Source organism: Equus caballus, chromosome 10 (genome assembly GCF_041296265.1).
Source record: "Equus caballus isolate H_3958 breed thoroughbred chromosome 10, TB-T2T, whole genome shotgun sequence".
Taxonomy (NCBI): domain Eukaryota; kingdom Metazoa; phylum Chordata; class Mammalia; order Perissodactyla; family Equidae; genus Equus; species Equus caballus.
Window position 1 is genome coordinate 41612733 of NC_091693.1, and position 24089 is coordinate 41636821.

The following is a 24089-nucleotide window of genomic DNA, read 5'->3' on the forward strand; positions in this document are numbered from 1 at the left end:
TATCAAAGTTGTAAAATTATTTTCTTCGAGCAAATGTATTGTTGGTGTGGCAGCAAAATTCTTAATAAAAATTGGGTTAAGGGAAGATATGAGAGTAAACCTTAGTAAATGAACTTTTGGAAAAAAAATTCCGAAGGGTTTGAGTTCTCAAATAGATTTTCTGATTGCTTTATGGCACTAATGTGGTCCAGAGTTTCAGGACTGCACTTGGCTCTTTGAATCCTGCCTTTGATTCTTCCTATCATCCACTGTTTCTGGTGTTTAAAGTAGCACGCAGGATTCCGTGGTGTAAGTTGTCAGGACATGTCCTCGTTGCATGACTTGCTGGTAATGAGTAATTACAAATGCGGTCCCAGAGTCTCTGGGACTGAATCTACTAGGTTAATTAAAGGTATTATCATATAGTATTCTCTTCCCCAATATTTTTTCTTTTTTAGATTTTAGTAGCCTTTTTTCTTTTATTAAGAATCTTTTTTAGAGCAACTTTGGGTTCACAGCAAGATTGAGAGGAAGGTACAGATTTCCCATATACCCCCTGCCTCCACACATGCATAGCCTGCCCCACTAACAATATACCCATACAGTGGTACATTTGTTACAATTAATGAACCTATACTGACACATAACAATCGCCCAAAGTCCGTAGTATACATTACAGTTCACTCTTGGTGTTGTACATCCTATGGGTTGGATAAATGTATAGTGACATGTATCCATCATTATAGTATCATACAGAGTATTTTCACTGCCCAAAAATCCTGTGTTCCACCTATTCATCCCTCCCTACCCCCCAACCACTGCAACCACTGATCTTTTTACTGTCTCCATAGTTTTGCTTTTTCCAGAATGTCGTAAGTTGGAATCCTACAGTACATAGCCTTTCAGATTGGCTTCTTTCGCTTAGTAATAGGCGTTTAAGTTCCTCCATATTTTTTCATGGCTTGAGAGCTCATTTCCTTTTAGTGCCAAATAATACTCCATTGTCTGGATGAACCACAGTTTGTTTATCCATTCACCTACTGAAAGACATCTTGGTAGCTTCCAAGTTTTGGCAGTTGAATAAAACTGCTATAAACATCTGTGTGCAGGTTTTTGTGTGGACATGTTTTCAACTCCTTTGGGTTGAAACCAAGGAACATGACTGCTGGATCGTATGGTAAGAGTATGTTTAGTTTTGTAAGAAACTGCCAAACTCTCCTCCAAAGTGGTTGTACCATTTTGCATTTCCACCAGCAATGAACGAGAGTTCCTGTTGGTCCGTATTGTTGCCAAGATTTGGTGTTGTCAGTGTTTTGGACTTTGGCCATTCTAATAGGTGTGTAGTGCTACCTCATTTTAGTTTGCAATTCCCTAATGATATGTGATGTGCAGTGTCTTTTCATATGCTTACCTGCTAGCTGATAGCTTCTTTGCTGAGGTGTCAGGGTCTTTGACTCATTTTTTAAATTGCATTATTTGTTTTCTTACTGTTGAATTTTAAGCATTTACATGTTTTGGATAACAGTCCTTTATCAGATGTATCTTTTGCAAATATTTTCTCCCAATCTGTGGATTATCTTCTCATTTTCTTGACATTGTCTTTCACAGAACAGAAGTTTTTAATCTTAATCTGCTCTAGTTTATCAATTATTTCTGTCACAGACTGTGCCTTTGATGTCATACCTGCGAAGTCATCACGATACTCAAGGTCATCTAGGTTTCCTCCTACGATATCTTCTAGGAGTCGTCTAGTTTTGCCTTTTACCTTTAGGTGTGTGATCCACTTTGAGATAATTTTTGTGAAGCATGTAAATTCCGTGTCTGGATTCGCTGTTTTGCATGTGGATGTCCAGTTGCTCCAGCACCATTTGTTGAAAAGATGATCTTTTCTCCATTGTATTGCCTTTGCTCTTTTGTCAGAGATCAGTTACCTGTATTTATGGGGATTTCTTTCTGGACTCTCTGTTCTGTTCTGTTCCATTGATCTATTTGTGTATTCTTTCACCAACCACACTGTCTTTATTGCTGTAGCTTTAAAGTAGGTCTTGAAGTTGGGTAGTGGTCAGTCCTCCGACGTTATTCTTCTACGTCAGTGCTTTGTTGGCTATTCTGAGCTTTTTGCCTTTCCATATAAACTTTAATCCATTTGTCAATATCCATAAGAACACTTGGGATTTTAATTGAGATTGTATTGAATCTGTAGATCAAGTCGAGAAGAACTGACATCTTGACAATACTGAGTCTTCTATCTGTGAACATGGAATGTTCCTCCATTTATTTAGCTCTTTGATTTTGCTCATCAGTTTTATAGTTTTCCTGAGGTACACCTTGTACCTATATTGTTAGATTTATACCTAAGTATTTCATTTTTGGGATACTAACATAAGTAATGTTTTTTAATTTCAAGTTTCACTTGCTCATTGCTGGTGCATAGGAAAATAGTTGACTTTTGTATATTAACCTTATATCTTGCAACCTTGCTATAATTACTTATTAGTTCTGGGAGGTTTTTTAGTTAATTCTTTTGGATTTTCTACATTAACAATTGTGTCATCTGCAAAGACAGTTTTATTCCTTCCAAATCTGTATACCTTTTATTTATTTATTTATTTATTTTATCATGAATGAGTGTTAGATTTTCTCATGCTTTTTTGGCATCTATTAGTATGATCATGATTTTCTTTTTTAGCCTGTTGATGTAGTGGATTACATTGATTGGTTTTTGAATGTTGAACTAGCCTTGATACCTGAGAGAAATCTCACTTGGTTGTGGTGTATAATTCTTTTCATACATTGTTGGACTTGATTTGCTGATGTTTCGTTGTGGATTTTTGTATCTACATTCATGAGGGACATTGATCTGTAGTTTTCTCATCATGTCTTGGTCTAGTTTTGGTGTTAGGGTAATGCTGGCCTCATAGACTGTGCTAAGAAGTATTTCCTCTGCTTCTGTCTCCTGAAAGAGATTGTAGAGAATTGGTATAATTTCTTCCTTAAACATTTGGTAGAATTCACCAGAACGCATCTGGGCCTGGTGCTTTCTCTTTTGGAAGGTTATTAATTATTGAATAAAAATTTATTTAGTGCATGTAGACCTGTTCACACTGTTTATTCTCATGTGAGTTTTGGCAGATTGTGTCTTTCAAGAAATTGATCCATTTCATCTAGGTTATCAAATTTGTGAGCAGAGAGTTTCTTTTCTTTTTCTGCCATTTTTGGTTTTAATCAAGCATTTTATAGGATTCCATTTGCTCTGCTTTCTTAACATAACAGTTATGCTTCTTTTTTACTTTTGTGGTGGTTGCCCTAGAATTTGCAATACACAGTTACAACTAATCCAAGTCCACCTTCAAATAACTTCACAAGTAGTGTGAGTACCTTATAATAACAAAATAATCTGAATTTCTCCCTCCGATCCCTTGTATCATTGCTGTCATTCATTGACTTGTATATAACCATACACAAGCATATGTATATACAGAAGATATATACATAAGCCTACATAATTAAATACATTGTTGCTATTATTTTAAACAAACTAATCTATTAGATCATTTAAGAATAAGAAGTTAGGGGCTGGCCCCGTGGCCGAATGGTTAAATTTGTGTGCTCCGCTTTGGCAGCCCAGGGTTTCACTGGTTTGGATCCTGGGTGTGGACATGGCACCGCTCATCAAGTCACGCTGAGGTGGTGTCCCACACAGCACAACCAGAGGGACCTACAACTAGAATATACAGCTATGTACTGGGGGGCTTTGTGGGGGAGAAGAAGAAGAAGAAAGAAAAAAAAGATTGGCAACAGATGTTAATGCAAGTGCCAATCTTAAAAAAAAAGAGAAGTTAAAGTATTTATTTTTCCTTTGCTTATTCCTTCTTGGATGCTCTTCCTTTATATTTTCAGATCCAGGTTTCTGACCGATATTTTCCATCTCTCTAAAGAACTTCATTTAACTTTTCTTGTAGACAGGTCTATTGGTAAAAAATTCTCTCCATTTTTGTTCATCTGAGGAGATCGCTCTCCTTCACCTTTGAAGGATAATTTTGCAGTGTGTAGAAGTCTAGGGTGGTGGGTTTTTTCTGTCAACACTTAAATATCTCACTCTACTCTCTTCTTGCTTGCATAGTTTCTGAGAAGTCAGGTGTAATTCTTATCTTGTTCTATACGTAGTGTTTTTTCCCTCTGGCTTCTCTCAGGAATTTTGTTTTTAATCTTTGATTTTCTGTGGCTTGAAACTGGTCTCCTAGGCAAAGTCTTTTGGCTTTTATCCTAGTTGGTGTTCCCTGAGCTCCCTCTATCTCTGGTTTGGTGTCTGGCATTAATTTGGGGAAATTCTCAGTCATTGTTATAAATATTTCTTCTGTTCTTTTCTCGCTCCTTCTGGTATTTATTCCCATTACGCATATGTCACACCTTTTGTAGTTGTCCCACAGTCCTTGGATATTCTGTTCTGATTTTTCCCAGTCTTTAATCTCTTTGCTTTTCAGTTTGGGAGGTTTCCACGGAGATATCCTCTAGAGCAGAGGTTCTTTCCTCAGCATGTCCAGTGTACTAATAAGCCCATCAGAGGCTTTCTTCACTTCTGTTACGGTGTTTTATCTCTAGCATTTCTTCTTTGTTCTTAGGATTTCCATCTCTTTGCTTACATTGCCTGTCTGTTCTTGTGCGCTGTCTACTTTATCCCTTAGAGCCCTTAGCATATTAATCACAGTTGTTTTAAATTCCCAGTCTGATAATTCCAACATCCCTGCCATGTCTGCTTCTGATGCTTACTCGGTCTCTTCAAATTGCGTTTTTTGCCTTTTGGTGTCCATTGTAATTTTTCTTCATAGTCGGATTTGATGTACCGGGTAAAAGGAACTGCTGTAAACAGGCCTTTGGTAATGTGGTAAGGTTTGAGGGGGAGCGTTCTATAGTCCTACGATTAGGTCTCAGTCTTTTCCTGAGCCTGTGCCTCAGGACTGTGGAGTATGCAGGTGTTTCTCTGGTTTCTTCTCTCCCCTTAGCTGGGACCAGGACGGCTAGAGCTGACTGGAGTTGGGTGTTTCCCCTCCCCAAGGTCCCTTAGGCTCCTTTACTACCCAGCATGTCAGGCTGTGGTTCACTAGTTTCCCCTGAGGGCAGGCCTGTGAAGAAGGGAGTGTTCTGTGTATTTCAGAATGGTTCTTTTTTACCCTCTCCCCGCTGGAAGCGTGGGATTTTTCTCTAAATTTACTGTGGGAACCTGGTCAAGCTCCTGGAGGTAAATCTCAATATTGTAGGAGTCCGCCCATGACTGAGTCGCCCTGGAGTTTTTCATTCTTAGAGTTGTCCTCAGAGTTGTTAACTACAGGTTCGGTTTTCCTACCCCAGAACTCGTTCCTGTGGTGGTTTCTGTTCCTGAGTCTCGGCTCCAGTAAGCCAGGACTCCCTGTATTTCCCTGTCTGTCTCTCCTGTCTTGGGGACAGCTGTTTGCCTTGTGTCCTTCCTCTTACGGATCTAAGATGAGTTGTTGGTGTATTGGTCTGTTCATCTTTTTATTTGCTGTTAGGATGGAGTGTAGGCTTCTAAGCTCCTTACTGTGGAACCAGAAACCAGAGTCCTATTTTAGTTTTTAATTTTTTTAAATTGAAAACACTATAATCATATGCTAAAAAAAAATTAGTACCAAAGACTATAAAATGAAAAGTAAGTTTCCCCTCTCAACAAAATTTCCTCTTTGGCTGTTGAGCAGATACCTCCCCCAGCTCTATTCCTTCTGGGCCTCCATGAGGCAGCTCACAGTCTGCCAGCTGGCTTCATTCAGGGCACGCCAGCTAGCAAGCAAGAGAGGGTGCTCAAGACTGAAGCCACAGTCCTGTAGTCTAGTATTGGAAGTGACATCATTTCACTTTTTGCCATGTTCTGTTTGTTAGAAGTGAGTCACTAGGCCCAGCCCCACAAAGAAAGAGGAGACTACACAGGGGCGAGGATATCGGGAGGCAGAGATCATGGGCCATCTTTGAGGCTCCTCACCACTAAATGTTAGCTCTTTGATGCTGTAATTTATTTTTCTCCTATTTTGTACAGATTTTAAAAGTTTGTCTGCAGGAAAGTTGGTCTAAATTACCTTTTCCCTTTTAAAAAATAATTTTATCATATATGTCTATATACTTAAACAATACACCAGCATCTTCTTAATCTGTTCTTGAAAAATCAGAAGTTCTTTCCAAAAATAACTTCTAACAAGGAGCCTATCTTTTTCTATTATGCTAAGTGGAAAAATTACAATGTATTGCATGTTTTCTGAAGCACTAAAATGCCCTTAGACAAGGGACAAGTTAGGATGACAATGTTTAATATATCGCTTTTTGATTGCTAAATTCTATCCATTTTTGCCTTATGTATTTTTAGGCTATTTTAACTAAGCGCACACAAATTTAGAATTTTTTCTCTCCCTGATAAGTAGAAAATTTACCATTTCATAGAATTCTCTTCATTCCTAAATTTGTATTTATTTCTCATAAATGTGGCCTTTCCAAGTTTCTTTTGATTAATAGTTGTCTGATATATTTTTTGGTTTATTCTTTAATTTCAATTTTCCATATCATTTTAGGAATTTCCCTGGTAAATGACATACCTGAATTTTACCTTATAGCCAATAACTGGAAATTTCTTTTTCTTTTTTTTTGACAAATTTAATCTATTAATGTTTGTTATGATTATAGTAGATATTTTATCATAATAGGTTTTAATTTCTATTTAAGTTACTTTTCCTGTTTTCCTTATTCTTTGCTCACCTCCCCCCCTTTTTTTTTTCCAGTTTTCTGTATGCTTTCCTATTTCATAATTTCCCCTCTGATGACTTGGAAGGTTTAGAGTCTCTCTTTTGTTTTTTAAGTGATTAATCTTAAATTTTACCATGCTTATTTAACTTAACCAAGACTTAAGTTCAATAAATATGTCAACCTCCTACCAAACGCTACAAAGACTTTAGTGTATTTTAACCACATTAGAACAACTGATATGATATTGTGGTGTAATAGTTTAATTTTATTCTATTATAACCCCACAGACTATTATTATCCTTTTATACAGACAATGTATATTTAGATTCACTGAAACATTTACCATTTCATATGTTACTTGTATCTCAGACTATCCTTTTAGGTTGATTCCCTATCTTTTTGAAGTAAGCCCTTTGGAAATCCCTTTAGCAAAGATCTGTTGATAGTAAAATAACCTCTTTTTGTTTACTTGAAAATGTTTTAAATTCACCCTTGTTTTGACAAAGATCGTGTTTTCAGGGTCTCAATTCTAAACTGACAGTTACTTCTCTTTGCCCTTTGAGATTATTATTGCACCTACTTCTGCTTGCCGTTGTTGCTGTTAGAAAGCCCTCTATTCATCTAATGGTTAGTTCTGTGAGGGATCTGCCTTTCTCCTCTGGCTGCTTTTAAGATCTTCTTTTTACCTTCTGTGATATACTGTTTCACTATGTTATGACTAGTCATGGATATTTTTATTTTAACCCTGTTTGGTGTATATTATGTTTTCCAAGTCTATGGACTCACCTATCTTTTTGATTCTGAAAAATTCTCAGTCATTTTCTCTTCAAACTCTTTTATTTTTAGAAATTCCACTTGATTCTTTTTCATATCTGCCTATTTTTCCATGGTGATTTCTCACTTATTCTTCACATGTGTGATTCTAGCATTTATTTCTTTAGTCATTTTATGTGGAGGAATTTATATTCATTATCTACAATTCCAGTACTTGAAGTTTTTGAGTTGAAATCTCTTTTTCCGTTAGTTTTTCTTCCTGCTCTGTCTTGTGGTTTCTTACTGTGTTGGAGATCTCCAAGACAGCCCTGCAGTGTGATGATTTGCTGGGAGAACTCGTGGGGTTCAGCATATGGTCATACTCATGCCTGTCATTTATTACATTATTACAGTGAAGGATGTAAAGGAAATCAGCAAGGGAAAAAGGTGGAAACAAGCCACAAGTTTCCAAGGGTCTTCTCCCAGTGGGTCGCATAGGATGCACTTAATTTCCTAGCAGCAAGTTGGACAATACCCGTGAAATGTTGTCTACCACAGAAGCTCATTAGAGACTCGACACCTGGCTTTTTATTGGGAGCTGGTGATGTATTCACCCTTTGCCTGGCATGTACCAAAACTTTAGGCTCCCAGAAGAAAGCAGGTGTTTAGCATAAACCACATTGTTTGCACCTCACAGTTTAGGCACAGGGCGCCACTCTTACTATTTAGGCAATGGTAGAGATCGAAGTTCCCAGACTCCAGCCTAGGGCCAACCTTGCAAGCAGGTCTATTTAAGGATAGCAGTCTCAGGTTTGCTATGTTAATTCTTTTCTGTACACTTACCTTCTTGTGAGTTTATTGGTCTTTGTTTATGATCTTCTATTTGCTTGATCTCAATTGTTAGAGATCTCGGAGAGAAAGCCAGCATCTGCTATTAACTTAAACCAGTATCAGTATCGTTCAGGGTGGGTTAGGTCTTGCCATGGTAACAAGCAACCCTAAAAGATATCAATAGCTTTAAAGAATAAAATTCTGTTTCTCAGTGATGTCTACAAGGAGGGAGGGAGGAGGATGCTGCTCTGGGTGCCCTCACTTGGACCCAGGCTGTCTGGTAGGTCATTATCTGGTACCCAGGCTATCTGGTTAAGTTAAACACTGTCTCTTAAAATTAACACTTGAAAGAGAGCCCCTTTATTTCTGCTCACGCTTCATTGGCTAGAGAAGTTGCATGGTTTAATGTAATGACCACGTGTCTAGAAAGAAGAGCGCTAAAAACGTGATGAACAATTTGTAAGAAGACATACCAATACTCTTTCTTACTTTGCTCCAATCAGGGGTTCCTAACCTGGAGGTCAGGGCCTCCTAGGACTATTGGGTATTGAGTGACACAGAGAGAATGAAAATATTCTATTTTTTCTTACCATGTCATTTTGGAAGGTTTTTATTTGATGCTACTTTCCCGAAGTCGTTACAAACGACTGTGGGATGCTCTCCATGGTTCTTCCCTCTTGCTCTTCTTTGCTTCCTCTCTTCCTTTCTTCCTCTCTGCTCTACTTCTCCACTTTTATCTCCAGAAAGAAAGTGTATTGTATTGAAGAGGAAAATGTATTAGTAATTACATGAATCAGTGGCTTAATAGTTAAAGCAATAAATAAATTACATTTGTTGTGCTACAGTGTCTGTAAAGGCATAGTTCTATGTATATATACAAGATTAATTTGTATGTTGTGTCATTGGAAATATACCATATTAGGACGTTTCAAAAGGTCCCTGTAGACACAGGTGAGGTAAAGAGGAGGTGACTGTGGGTGATTGTTTACATTCCTGCTGTTACAAGAGTGAAGTGAGGCAAGAATGGAGTTGATATTCAATCAAGTGGAGCAGAGGATCCAGCTCAAACTGTGTTATGGTCTCCAGCCAGTTTAAGAATATTATAATATCCTTTTAAAAAAAAGCATATGCGAATGAATAAAATGGTAATTAGTCACAAAACAGTGGTGGACTCTCTAGCTCCACCCTGGAAGAAAATTTGATAGCAGTTAGTAGGGGGGGTGTTGAAGAGACTGGGAGTGAGATTCTCGGGAAAAGGCCTAGGAGCCGCACTGGGGCTGCATCTCTGGGGAGACTTGAGCGTTCTGCCCCTCTTCCTGTTGACAGGACTCTGATCAGCCTAAATAAACCTGGTCCATTACCTCCTCCATCTTCTCTGTCTCTTTGGGTAAATGGGAAGCAACCACAGATGAAGGCTTTTGCTTGTGAATCTCTCATTAGTGGGTTTTTAAAAATGTTACTATAAAAGGAAAACAGTCGCATCTTAATCTATCTGAAAAGTATACTAGAAAGAGGCATAAATAAGTCCTACTCCCATCATCCTGAGTTAATTACTATTAGCATTTGGCTTATTTGCATAATTGAGATAATATACTTATAATTTTATACTCTTACTTTTCCACTACCTTTCTCGTAAGCATTTTCCTAAGTCCTTTAAACCCTTCATAAATATAATTTTGATTCCTGTGAAATATTCTATCATGTGAATGCACAAGGATATTTCCCTATTTTTTATTTTGTGTAAAATAATTCAGAATACACCTCTACAAGGTTGTTTTGTTTTTAGTGAATGGAAGCTAATGTTTGCCCTAAACCGTAACTAATAACATAAATCCACGAACAAAGATCATGATACCATCATGATTTTTTTTGGAATTATCAACAGTTTGATATCAGATTTGGACATTAAGGTTTGGTTTTACTTTTCAGCTGTCCCTGCTGTGTGGTGGCCGACCTAATACCTTTGTAAGTAGATTTAATTCAACAGTATTTTAGGAAGGAGACAAAGTCTATCTAACCGGGAAATCCCGTTGGTTCCACTTTCAAGACGCATCTGGAATCCGTGCAGTCTACACCCCCTGCACCGTGTCGCCTTGGACCGGGCAGTGACGTCCTAACTGTGCTCTCCACTGCTCCTCTTGGCCCTCTGTGCTCTGCTCTTTCTGGGACATCCACAGCAATTTGTTCAAACGTGAGTCAGAGCGCTTGCTCCTTTGCTCAGCACCCTCCAGCTGGGTCCCATCTAATTCAGAGTCAGCGCGCAGGCCCGTGAGGGGCTGTCTCCTGCTGTGCAGCCGGACCTTGAATGCGTGAGGCCACGCCCGCTGTCCAGTCCTTGGACTTGTTGCTCCCTCTTCGAGAATGCCTTTGCCCCAGTAATCACTGGGCTTGAGCCCTCATCTCGTGTTTGTTCAATTGTCATTTTCGTAGTGAGGCCTTCCTTAAACAGCATATTTAAAATCATAATCCCCCTGCTTCCCGTATTCTATAATCCCCTTTCTTGCTTTATTGCTTTTTGTCTTTATCCTTCTAACATTCTTTATAAATGATTTAGTTTGTTTGCGTCCCCCATTGTAATACCAGTTCCCAGAACACAAAGCTTTTATGGGTTTTCTTCACTACAGTATTCCCAGGGCCTAATACAATACCTAATAGGATGTCCATAGTCGACGCTTGATAAATATTGCTTAAATACATGAATAAAAGCTTTTCTTCCTGGAAAAAAAGAATTATAAAATATTTCTTATGGAGAAACACCTTTAGTCATATTAGTAAATTGTTGCTAGCCCAACAGACTATCTAGAGTTCCAGACAAAATGAAGCTTCCTTCACCCTTCCTGAGAGACCTGTTTTGCAACACCAAGGTTTTAGGAATGAAAGATGTTCACAGGGACAGACTCTTTTTTCAAAACTGCTCTTGGCAGATGGGGAGGATTACACGCAGAATTAGGAGTTTGCCTCTCCATGGAGGCATCACGTTATACACGGTCCTAGATGAAGTGTTTCTATGTTCAAATAAGTGAAGTAAACTGAGTTCCCTGCCCTCCAGGGGCTTATTTCTGTGTTTCTCCTCTTCCTGTGATTTGAGGGGAAATTATTTTATTTTATTTTTTTGCTGTATCCAGATGTCCTGGCATTGGCTTTCTAGTTCTTGCTGATACCATGGGGAGAGCAAATGCATGGAAGTGTTGACAAGACACGAGGGGCAGCCAGCGTGCCTGTGTGTACCCACAGCCCAGGGCGGCTGGTGAGGGTAGGATGCGAGGAGTGCCGGCCTCCTTCCCCACCCTGCTGCTGTCTCTGGGGAGGATCCCTGGCTCTTCTCTCTGGTGAGGCCTACCCAAAAGCTGACTCTGTCATAACCCAATATTCTCACCACTCCAGTCTGGTGGCCTCTTCCTGTCCAGCCCCTTTTGGGCTCTCCCAAATTCTCCCTGGGGCCGGAAAGGGTCCTCTTGTGGTAAGGGTGAGGGGCATTGAGGGTGCTGCCCATCCCAGAAGTTTGGAAGCTAGTAGCCTAGTGAGTCAAGGTTCACAGCCCCCGGGTGGGTGTGGAGTGGCAGGGATAACAGTTATGATTCTGGTCCTAAACAGGAATTTCTGATTTGGGTGTGAGTGCACCTAAAGGATTGATTTGAAACAATGCTACAGGTCTCAGCTAGGGACAGGCTTGCTAAATGGGTCAGGTCAGGTTTGAAGACATTGTCGGTCACTGTCACCCAATCTATCTGGTGAGTGCCCGGAGCACTTTCCTCACACTCTTGCAAATCTGCGTTCATTGTGTCTTCACCAGCTGGCCCTTGCTGTTTAATCTTTTGTGACCAGGGGCAAGATGGAGTAAGGCAAGAAGGATTAAACTCAAGTAGCAGCTCATTATAATGAAGACTGAATTTGTCATCCTCTTATAATCAAGATGGCTCTACATTCAACATTCTCCATGTTTTTCCTTGCCATTTCGGTCCACGGGTTTGAATACTAAATAATTTTGTCTCCTTTTTTTCCCCATTCCTATTTCTTTCAGTGATTCCTCACTATTCTTTCACTCCCATTTTTAAAACCACTACCCTTGTCCTGGCACTCAACCATCCCCACCTCACTCTTGATTGTGTTCTCCAATCCATCATGTACAACAGTGGTTCTCAAAGCGTGGTTCCTGGACTAGCAGCATCAGGATTGCTTGGTAACTTGCAAATTCTTGAGCTTCATCTCAGACCTCTCAGATCAGGCACTTCAGGATGGAGCCCAATCATCCATAGTTTAACAAGCCCTCCAGGTGAGACCTTCAGAGCCACCGATGAATGTCACAACCACAATCACCTGCTAAAAACATTGTTTCATCAGTTGCTTCTCCAGCTCAGACATTCTGAATGGCTCTCCATTCCCCACAGGATTAAGTTTGAATTTATCAGCTCTACTTCTTCTGCATTTCCTTTGCTCCAGTCAGACTCCCCGTTCTCTGACATTTCTGCTCTTCCATGCTGCTCCCCTCCCATGAGCTCCATACTTATGTCCTTTGTGTCCCCAGCAGCATAAACTAAGTCTTACTCTTCAGCCCAGCCCAGAGCTCTCTCCTCCCTCTGAATTTATTCTGGTCTTATTCACTTTTACGGTCTAATGCACTCATTTAGCACTTATTTATCCCATCTTGTGTTGACAACCATCATTTTATGTATATGGATCTAGTGTCCCCACATAGATTATAAGCTTCTTAAGGTTTTATAATATTAAACTTCTTAGCATCACTCTCACAGTGCTCAGTTACTTCCTTATACTTTACGTCAGTCTTTCCAAAACTAGCCTGACAATAACACCTAGTGTATTTGTGAAAAACATGGATTCTGAAAGCCCCACCATAGATCTTCTGAGCTGGAATCTTCAGAGGAGGGTCCTGAGGACCCATAGTTTGAATAAGTACCCGAGTGTTTCTCATCATCAAGCATGTTTGGGAAACATTACTATAAACAGTAAGGGCTCAAACATGTTGATTTTTTATAAAGGTGATCTTTTTGATTAAAAGAAATAAGAGGGAAAGAGCCTCTGTGAGACATGCCCTGTGAGCACTTGATAAGTATTTGCTGGATTCCTGAGTCTGTAAAGGGAGTTGGGAGGAACGATCAAGGAAGCCGAATGGCGTCAGATACCAGGAGACACAAGCAAGGGGACTAGGGGAGTGACCGGGAGACAGTGCAAGTGGACAGTGATTCAAACAATACCCTCTTTCTCCTGGAAGGGGCACGCCACTCAAATGCCACTTGGTGAGAAGGACTCCAAGGAGCAAGGTTGACACATGAGTTGGAATCAAGGGAGATGATGATAAAATAAATACCCCTTTTGTCTCCCTCTGTGAGCTGAATGACTTTGACATTCATGAACTGCTGGGAGCCAGGGGATGGCTTTCTCCCTGAATCACACGTCGCTGAAGTCCCTAAGAGGGCAGTCTTGTTTTTAGAAGAGTGTCATTCAGGCCAACCTGCGTCACTGTGTAGGTGAAGAAACTGAGTTCAGAAAGTTAACAATTTGCCCAACAATGCGTTGCTGTTTATATTCAGAGTAGAAACTAGAATCCAATTCTGCTCAACCATCCTACGCCTATTTTTTTTTGTAATCTCTATGGCTTTTAAAAAAATAATTATATTAATTTTTAAGAGTCTATGCCGTAAGAATCTTTATTTTATCTTGACAAGAATTATTGATACCTAACTTGACCCCAAATTTTTGGAAGTGAGACCTAATCCTAAAAAAATGTTAATAATGGAAAAGAACTGAAATAATGATGTAAAAGCAACTGTCACAATGACTAGCATATGCTTGGCCTGTCAAATCTTCTATTCTGAATTATAATTCAAATCCTCACCTGAAAGTTCACCCATTTCCTTTGCTGCATAGTTAAGACCATTGGACTTGGAGTGATTCGGACTTGAATTTGAATCCCGGCTCTGTCGTGTACCATATAATGTAGTTCATAATTTGCTCTCTCTCAGCTTTGGTTTCTCTACCTACAAAATAGGAAAAATAATACCTTGCATGATTGCTCTGAGGAGTAAATGCAGTAGTGATGCTTGAGATTGCTTAGCACAATGTCAGACATTAAGTACTTAATAAATGTTATTTTTGTTATTGATTTGGTACAAAACTTTGCTTCCATCAGTACCTTCTCATAAAGAGTCAGTAGCTGAAAGAGAGTGGTGCCTGAGCCTACTGCCTGAGTTTGAATCCTGGACCCACCACTTACTACTTGTGTGATCTTGATATTTAACTGTTCCATGCCTCAGTTATTACCCCCATTTTACAGATGAAGACTCTGTACCTAATTCACAGGGTCATTGTGGGAAATGAAAGATTAATATATAAAAAGTGCTTAGTGCAGTGCTTGGCACAGCATAAATACTCCATAAGTATTACCTGTCATTAACATATTTCTTCCTGTACTTATTGACCTTGAGACTTTTCTGACTTTGAAGAGAAGATCTCTTTCTTTTGGCAAGACTGAATTTGGAAAACTCTTTCCTTTTTGTCTATTTCTATGTTAGTGTTTGCACCCAATGGCCTATACCTCCAAGTCTGTCATTTCATCCCTGCATTTCTGCCTCTTAAGCTTGGAGGAGCTCTTTGCCCAATGGTCAGAAAATAACCAATTATACATGAAAGAGATGGTTAACAGTAAAGGAAAAAGAAGAGTGCTGGCAATATATTAGTTGTGTAGTGCAATTTTGAAAAAAAAAAAAAAGAATATTTCAGGGGATATTAAAAAATGAGTTAATGATTTAAATAGAATAGAAACTATCCTAAAATACCTTGAAATTAGCCCAATTTTCCTGGCATGCAAAGGAAATAATATAGCAACTTTCTGCTTGCCCAAAGATAAGTTCTTTTATCCATTCCTTTCTTCCTTATGTATTTTCAACAAGTAGCCCTGAAAATTTTCATTCTGGTCTACTTACATATGGGTCCAATCCTGTCCCCATTAGTACTTGATGTGAAACCCTCGCTACACCAACTTTACAGAGCATTGCCCTCACCCTGCCTTTGTAGGTACTGTAGCCAACAGTAACTGCCTGCTCCCAGCCCTTTCCCCTTCTGCCTAGGGACAGGGCACTGGTTCTACAGAGGTATCCGCCCCTCCTCCAAGGGACTCAGAGAAGAGTGGCTCTATTCCAAGCTCTAGGGGTCAATCCTGATTGCCCTAAGCACAACATGGTGATCTCATTGTTCAGGCCTGGGCACATATCTCAGTTGTGGCCAATAAAACATGAAGGGAAGTCTGTTGGGGGACTCCAGGAAATATATCTTTGTTTTTAGAAATAAATTCATGAAAGAAACAGTACCTATTCTTCTGCTGGATGTGTTTATGTCTGCATTTAATATCATGAGTGCAGTAGATTTCATGCAACCATGAAGGAAACTAGGAGTAGGAGGGCAGAGCTTAAGGATGGAAAAAGCATGAGTCCATAGTGATGGTCTAGAGTGTGAGGTTAACGAATCCAGAAGCCATCTTACCTTGGGAGTTCTTGATGTGTGAGACAATAAATTTTCCTTAATATATAAGTCAAACTGAGGAATATGTTATCTGTTATGTGTAGTTGGAAACATCCTAAACAATATACAACCCCCTGTTCTGCTCAAAGGCATTGTCTCTACGCCTGGTAGAAAGACACAATTTTAAGTTATAGTACCTCTATGAAGCTGCCTAGAAAGTCCCATCCCAGAATAATGATCCTCTCCTCTGAACTCCTTCATTCACTCAGTTCGGCATCTCTCTCTCTTTCCATCTCTCCCTGTAAAGTCAAGAACCTATTATAACTTTTTGATATCTCAATTTCTAGCACACCATCTGAAAAACAAACACTTCAACATATCACTGATGGCACACAGGATGAAAAGAGAACAATTTTGTCCTTTGCAGTCTGCACATTGGTTTGCACTCACTTGCATGATTGGTAGTATGTTTTAATGTAAAGGGAGTAGTCTTTTGTTTTTTTTTTAAAGAAACGTAGACTGCCATATGCTGCGCCTCATTTGGATGTGTCTGGAGTCTTGCAAGCTTGACTACCCTATTTTCTCCTACAAATGTACCTTGAGAGATTTTTTGGAGGTTCTAGCAGGGGAGCACAGCTACTTGTATATCCTTGATTGAAGAATGGTCCTTCTGTATTGGGGAAGTCTGTTCTCTTCGGCCAGGCACCCAGTTTTGGGAGGAACTCACATGGACCAGTGAGAGAGGAAGGGGACCCAAGCCTAGCTAGCCAGGTCAGCCAAATCAACCCTGGTGATCAATAGAGTGACAGATGTCACAGCCAAATCGCCCTCACATCCTAAAGAGTGTAGATTTGAGGGCTGACCAACTTGACTTCAAGCTCCATCACTTATTAACTGTAGGTTCTCATGCAATTTGCTTAACTTCTCTAAATGTCTGGTTTTTCTTCTGTAAAATATGGTTAATAATACCTTGTAACATTATTTTGAAGGGAGCAATAAATGTAAAATTCCCAGGACATATGAATGGTCAATGGCATCATGTATAATAGCTATCTACGTATATCTAGATACACAACTTTTTCAAAATTTATTTGTGACTGTTGAAGAAGAAAATTAACATAAAGAGGACAGTCAGCGGTGAGCCATGGAAGAAGTGGAGAACTAAAAGATATCTAGACATCATCTCACTAATATTCTCATTACACAAATGAGGAAGTGGAGGCCCAGAAATGTTCTAAGAATTGCCCAAAGTCTTACTGCTCCTTGGTGCAATTTAATGTACACAAATGAGCTTCTTGTCCCAGAACATGCAATTCTGATAATTAAGATAAACCTATTCTGGCAGAGTGACATCAGCATCATGGTGGAGTGAGTGTTTCCCTTAATCTCTCCCCTCCTTAAGTTATAACCAAACAGACATACATTAACTAACAGAGGATTCCCTACAAAGCACAATAGGACATCTGAGAGATCCATGCAGCCATACATCTAAAGGTGGGGGTACTGGATCCCTGGGAAGCAGTGGAATGAGGTGAGTGGGTCCCCCCCCCCCCCCAGCAGCAGCAATCTAGGTTGCAGGTCCTCATGCAGCAACCAGCACACTACTCTAAGAGGAGGTAGAGTAGCAGGCAGGCCTGTGAGCAAAGGCTTTTTGCTTCAGAGTTACAGCCTGGCCTGCAGGAACGCTCAACACTGAGTGGCACAGCTTAGCGACCCTGTGGGTGCCCCCACCAAGTGCAGCAGCCCAGGTGAAATTCCCATGAGTGCAGAGCAGGCCTGCATGTGTGCAAAAGAAAGCACCCTCCCTGCCTCCCCCCTCCCCACATAGTGCACAAGCTCAGCTGGTCCCTGGCCAAGGCAGTGGTTCTGCAACAGAGCTCTGGCACATGCATGTGTGACCCACCAAGCAGCTGTGACCAGTAGGCAAACACAGACAAGCCCTATTGGCACAACTTCCAGCAGATGCAGTGGATTCAGAAAACACAGCTCCTGCTCTCCCCACCCACTCTGTGGTGGCAGGTGGAATCTGAGACCTGATACTACCACTATGCACCAGCAAAGGTCACTTCATAAAACACCATGAAGAACGACATTAACACACCAGAACAGAAGGAAAGTGACAATCTCCAGAAATCAATCATGAAGTCACAGAAACTTACAATCTAAATGACAAAGAATTAAAAATAGTTGTGATAAAGAAACTCAATGAGTTACAAGAAAACTCAGAAGGACAGTTCAATGAACTCAGGAGTAAAATTAATGAGCAGAAGGAATTCTTCAGAAAAGAGATCGAAATGCTAAAAAAAACAAACAGAAATTCTGGAGATGAAGAACAAAATGAAGATAAAGAACAATCTAGAAATCTTCAAAAACAGACCCAACATTATGGAGGACAGAATTAGTAATTTAGAGGACATAAATACAGAAATGCTTCAGGTAGAGGAGAGAACTAAGACTTAAAAAAATGAAGAAATTCTTTGAGAAATGTCCAACTCAATTAGGAAATGTAATATAAGGATTATAAGTATTGCTGAGAAAGAAGAGAGGGAGAAAGGAGCAGAGAACTTGTTCAAAGAAATAATAGCTGAGAACTTCCTAAATCTGGGGAAAGAACTGGAGTTACAAGTATATGAAGCCAATAGAACTCCTAATTACATCAATACTGAAAGACCTTCTCCAAGGCATGTTATATTAAAATTTACAAAAATCTATGACAAAGAAAAAAATAGTAAGGGCAAGAAAGCAAAAGAGAATAATCTATAAAGGAACACCTATCAGGATTTCAGTAGATTTCTCAGCAGAAACCTTAGAGGCCAGGAGAGATTGGAATGCTACATTCAAAATACTGAAAGACAAAAATTTCCACCCAAGAATACTCTGTGCAGCAAAACTATCCTTGAGATACGATGAAGAAATAAACTTTCTGAGATAAACAAAATCTGAGAGAGTTTATTGCCACTAGACCTCCCTTACAAGAAATGATCAAGAATGCCCTCCTACCTGAAAGAAAAAGGCAAAGGTTTACAAAGTCTTGAACAAGGAGATAAATAGACAAAATCAGAAAATTGTAGCTCTCTATCAGAACAGGTTGGTAAATACTTAATTATAACATAAAAGATAAAGGAAAGAAAGCATCAAAATTAACTATACACAATTTTAATCACAAACATAACACAAAACAGAATAATTTGTAGCAACAATAACTTTGACAGGGAAGAGGAAAGGAATAGAACATGCTTAGGGTAATGGAGATAAGACGCTATCAGAAAATAGACTATCTTATCTATGAGACCTTTTATACAAACCTCATGGTAACCACGAAACAAAAAATCAGAGCAGAGGCACAAATCATAAATAAAAAGAAAACTGAGAAAACCATCACAGAAAACCACCAAACTGAAATGGCAGTCAGAAACACAAAGGAAGAGAAACAAGGGAAATATAGAACAACCAGAAAACAAGAAATGTAATGGCAGCCTTAAGCTCTCATGTAGCACTCTAAATCACTCTAAATGTAAATAGATTGAATTCTCCGATCAAAAGACACAGAGGGGCTGGATGGATTAACAAACAAGACCCAACAATATGCTGCCTCCAGGAAACACATCTCAGCTCTAAAGACAAGTACAGGCTCAGAGTGAAGGGATGGAAGATGAAACTCCAAGCAAATGGCAAGCAAAAGAAAGCAGGTATCGCCATACTTATTTCAGACAAAAAAGGCAGTGAGACACAAAGAAGAGCACTACATGATGATAAAAGGGAGATTCCACCAAGAGGACAACACTTATGAATATATTTGAACCTAAAACAGGGCACCAAAGTACTTAAAGCAATTATTAACAGACCTAAAGGGAGAAATTAACAGCAAAATAATAATAGTAGGAGAACTTAATATCCCACTTACATCAGTGGATAGATCAATCAGACAGAAAGTCAACAAGGAAATAGTAGACTTAAATGAAAAACTTGACCAAATGGACTTAATAGATATATACAGAACATTCCATCCCAAAACAGCAGAATACACATTCTTCTCAAGTGCACATGGAACATTCTCAAAGATAGACTATACACTGGGAAGAAAGCTAGCCTCAATACATTTAAGAAGATTGAAATCATATCAAGCATGTTTTCTGACAACAATGCTATGAAATTAGAAATAAACTACAAGAAGAAAGCTGGGACAGCACAAATATGTGGAGTCTGAACAACATGCTACCAAACAAGTATTGGATCAATGAAGAAATCAAAGGAGAAATCAAAAAATACCTGGAGACAATGAAAATGAAAATACATCATACCAACTTTTATGGGATGCAGCAAAAGTGGGTATAAAAAGGAAATTTATAGCAATACAGGCCTACCTGAATGAACAAGAAAGATCTCAAATAAGTAATCTTAAACTACACCTAACAGAACTAGAAAAAGAAAAACAAACAAAAACCAAAGTCAGCAGGAGAGAAATAATAAAAATTTGAGAAGAAATAAATGAAAGAAACAAAAAAAAAAAAACCCAATAGAAAGGATCAATGAAACTAAGAGCTGGTTCTTTGAAACGCAAAACAAAATTGACAAACCCTTAGTCAGATTCACTAAGGAAAAAAGAGAGAAGGCTCAAATAAATAAAATTAGAAATGAAAGAGGAGATATTACAACTATTACTGCACAAATACAAAGGATTATAAGAGAATACTATGAACAATGTTATGCCCACAAATTGGATAACCTAGAAGAGATGGATAAATTCTTAGACTCATAAAACCTCTCCAAATGGAATCAAAAAGAAATAGAAAATCTGAATAGACCAATCACAAGTAAAGATATTGAAACAGTAATAAAAACTTACTCAAAAATAAAAGTCCAGGACCAGATGGCTTCTCTGGAAATTTCTACCAAACATTCAAAGTAGATTTAATACCTATCCTTCTCAAACTATTCCAAAAGATTGAAGAAGACAGAACACTTCCTAACTCATTCTATGAGGACAACATTACCCTCGAGATGAAAGCCAGACAAGGACAACACAAAGAAGGAAAGTTACAGGCCCATATCGCTGATGAATATAGATGCAAAAATCCTCAACAAAATATTGGCAAATCAAATACAGCAATACAATAAAAGGATCATATACCTCAATCAAGTGGGATTAATATCAGGGATGCAGGGACAGTTCAACATCTGTGAATAAATCAGTGTGATACACCACATTAACAAAATGAGGAATAAAAATCACATGACATCTCAATAGATGCAGAGAAAGCATTTGACAAGATCCAACACCATTTATGATAGAACCTCTCAATAAAATGTGTATACAAGGAAAGTACCTCAACATAATAAAGGCCATATATGACAAACCCACAGCTAATATCATAACTCAATGGGGAAAAACTGAAAGCCATCCCTCTGAGAATAGGAACAAGACAATGGCGCCCACTCTCACCACTTCTATTCAACTTAGTACTGGACGTTTTGGCCAGAGCAATTAAGCAAGATAAAAAAAAAACAGGTATCCAAATTGGAAAGGAAGAAGTCAAATTCTCTCTGGTTGCAGACGACATGATCCTATATATACAAAACCTAAAGAATCCACCAGAATACTATTAGAAATAATCAACGACAGTAAAGTTGCAGGGTACAAGATGAACTTACAAAAATCAGTTGTATTTCTATACACTAATAACGAACAAGCAGAAGGAGAATTCAAGAATATAATCTCATTTACAACTGAAACAAAAAGTGTAAAATATCTAGGAATAAATTTAACCAAGGAGGTGAAAGCTCTATACACTGAAAACTATAAGACATTACTGAAAGAAATTGAAGATGATGTAAAGAAATGGAAAGATATTCCATGCACATGGATTGGAAGAATAAACATAGTTAAAATGTCCATACTACCTAAAGCAATCTACAGATTCAATGCAATCCCAATCAGAATCCCAATGACATTCTTCATGGAAATAGAACAAAGAATCCTAAAATTCATATGGGGCCACAAAAGACCCTGAATAGCTAAAGCAATGCTGAGAAAAAAACAAAGCTGGAGGCATCACAATCCTTGACTTCAAAACATACTACAAAGCTATAGTAATAAAAATAGCATGGTGCTGGTACAAAAACAGACACACAGACCAATGGAACAGAATTAAAATCGCAGAATTAAAACCACACATCTGTGGACAGTTAATCTGACAAAGGTGCCAAGAACATGCAATGGAGAAAGGAAAGTTTCTTGAACAAATGGTGATGGGAAAACTGGACAGCCACATGCAAAACAATGAACATAGAACATTATCTTACACCATACACAAAAATTAACTCAAAATTGATTAAAGATTGAATGTAAGACCTGAAACCAGTACATCGGTCTCAGCAGCATCTTTTCAGATGCCATGTCTACTCAGGCCAGGGAAACAAAAGAAAATAAACAAATGGGACTACATCAGACTAAGGATTCTCCAAGTCAAAGGAAACCATGAGCAAAACGAAAAGACAACCCACCAACTAGGAGGAAATATTTCCAAATCATATATCTAATAAGTGGTTAACTTCCAAAATATATAAATAACTCATACAACTCAACAACAAAAACACAAACAACCCAATCAAAAAATGGGCAGAGAATATGAACAGACATTTTTCCAAAGAACATATACATATGGCCAATAGGCACATGAAAAGATGTTCAACATCACTAATTAATAGGGAAATCAAACCAAATCTGCTTGAGATATCACCTGAAACCTGTTAGAATGGCTACAATTACCAAGATAAAAAAATAACAAATGAATTTGTCTTTTTTTCTGGCTGAGTAGTATTCCATTGTATATATATGCCACATCTTCTTTATCCAATCATCGGTCAATGGGCACTAGGGTTGCTTCCATGTCTTGGCTATTGTGAATAGTGCTGCAATGAACATAGTGGTGCATATGTTACTTTGGATTGTTGATTTCAAATTGTTGGGGTAAATACCCAGTAGTGGGATAGCTGAGTCATATGGTAGTTCTATTTTTTAGTTTTTTGAGGAATGTCTATGCTGTTTTCCATAGTGGTTGCACCAGTTTGCATTCTCACCAGCAGCATATGAGGGTTCCCTTTTCTCCACACCCTCTCCAACATTTGATATTTTTAGTATTAGTGATTATAGCCATTTTAACAGGCCTAAGGTGTTATCTTAGTGTAGTTTTGATCTGCATTTCCCTGATGATTAGTGATGTTGAACATCTTTTCATGTGTTTATTGGCCATCTGTATCTTCTTTGGAAAAATGTCTGTTCATCTCCTCTGCCCACTTTTTGATCGGTTTGTTTGCTTTCTTCTGTTCAGTTGCATGAGTTCCTTATATATTATGGAGATTAACCCCTTGTCAGACATATGATTTGCAAATATTTTCTCCCACTTGGTGGGTTGTCTCTTTGTTTTGATCCTAGTTTATTTTGTGTTGCGGAAGCTCTTTAGTCTCATGAATTCCCACTTGTTTATTTTTTCTATTGTTTCCTTTTTCTGAGAGGACATGGTAGTTGAAAAGATCCTTTTTAGTTCGATGTCAGAGTGTACTACCAATATTATCTTCCAGGAGTTTTATAGTTTCAGGACGTATCTTCAACTCTTGGATCCATTCATCCCATTTACAATAACATGGAAGGACCTAGAGGGAATTGCACTAAGTGAAATAAGCCAGTCTGAGAAAGACAAACACCAGATGATTTCACTCATATGTGGAATATAAACAAGTACTGGGACAAAGAAAACAGTTCAGTGGTTACCAGGGGAAGGGGGGTGGGGCACAAGACGTGAAGGGGAGGACTTATATGGTGACAGTCAAGAAATAATGTACAACTGAAATCTCACATTTATGTAAACTATTATGAACTCAATAAATAAAAATTTTAAAAAATAACAAATGTTGGAGTGATGAGGAGAAAAGGAAACCCTCATACACTACTGGTGCAATGCAAACTGGTGCAGTCACTATGGAAAACAGTATGGAAATTTCTCAAAAAATTAAAAATAGAAATACTGTGTGATCCAGTTGTCTCACTACTGGGTATTTATCCAAAGTACTTGAAATCAACAATTCAAAGAGACTTATGTCCCACTATGTTCATTGCAGCATTATTCACAACAGCCAAGATGCAGAAGCAACCCAAGTGCCCATCAAGTGATAAATGGATAAAGAAGATGAGATACACAATGGATACTACTCAGCCAGAAAAAAAGACAAAATCATCCAACTTGCAAAAACATGGATGGACTTTGAGGGTATTATGTTAAGAAAAATAAGCTAGACAGAGAAAGAAA

General features: G+C 38.6%; 1 long non-coding RNA gene across 2 annotated transcripts in view; it reads right to left on the reverse strand.

The window, feature by feature from the left end:
• Positions 1 to 10024: 10024 nt before the first annotated feature.
• The window catches only part of LOC138915787 (uncharacterized), a 40011-nt gene continuing 25946 nt past the window's right edge, over positions 10025 to 24089 (reverse strand). For both annotated transcript variants that reach the window (XR_011422066.1, XR_011422067.1), the window contains 2 exons: positions 14162 to 14303; positions 10025 to 12624 (listed from right to left, as the gene is read on the reverse strand). This is a non-coding gene — a long non-coding RNA (uncharacterized lncRNA). The remainder of the gene's footprint in view (positions 12625 to 14161; positions 14304 to 24089) is intronic.